We start from the raw sequence: 275 nt of genomic DNA, 5'->3' as shown, positions 1-275 counted from the left end.
TATTTTATTTAAAGTAGTACGTATACATTGAATGGTGCGTATATATGTGTATATATCTTCTATAGACGTGTATATTTAACTTATACATGTATATATGTTTTATAAATTAGTATATAACTATATCTATATATATTGTAATGTATATATATTGTAGTATATGTTATTAGCAGTAGTATATATACATTGAATGGTGCGTATACACGTGTATATATCTTCTATAGACGTGTATAGCGTATACATGTGTATATGTTTTATAAATTAGCATATAACTATAT

The sequence above is a fragment of the Capsicum annuum genome, chromosome 5, assembly GCF_002878395.1.
Source record: "Capsicum annuum cultivar UCD-10X-F1 chromosome 5, UCD10Xv1.1, whole genome shotgun sequence".
In the NCBI taxonomy this organism is placed as follows: Eukaryota; Viridiplantae; Streptophyta; class Magnoliopsida; order Solanales; family Solanaceae; genus Capsicum; species Capsicum annuum.
Note: the sequence above shows the minus strand (reverse complement) of the source record.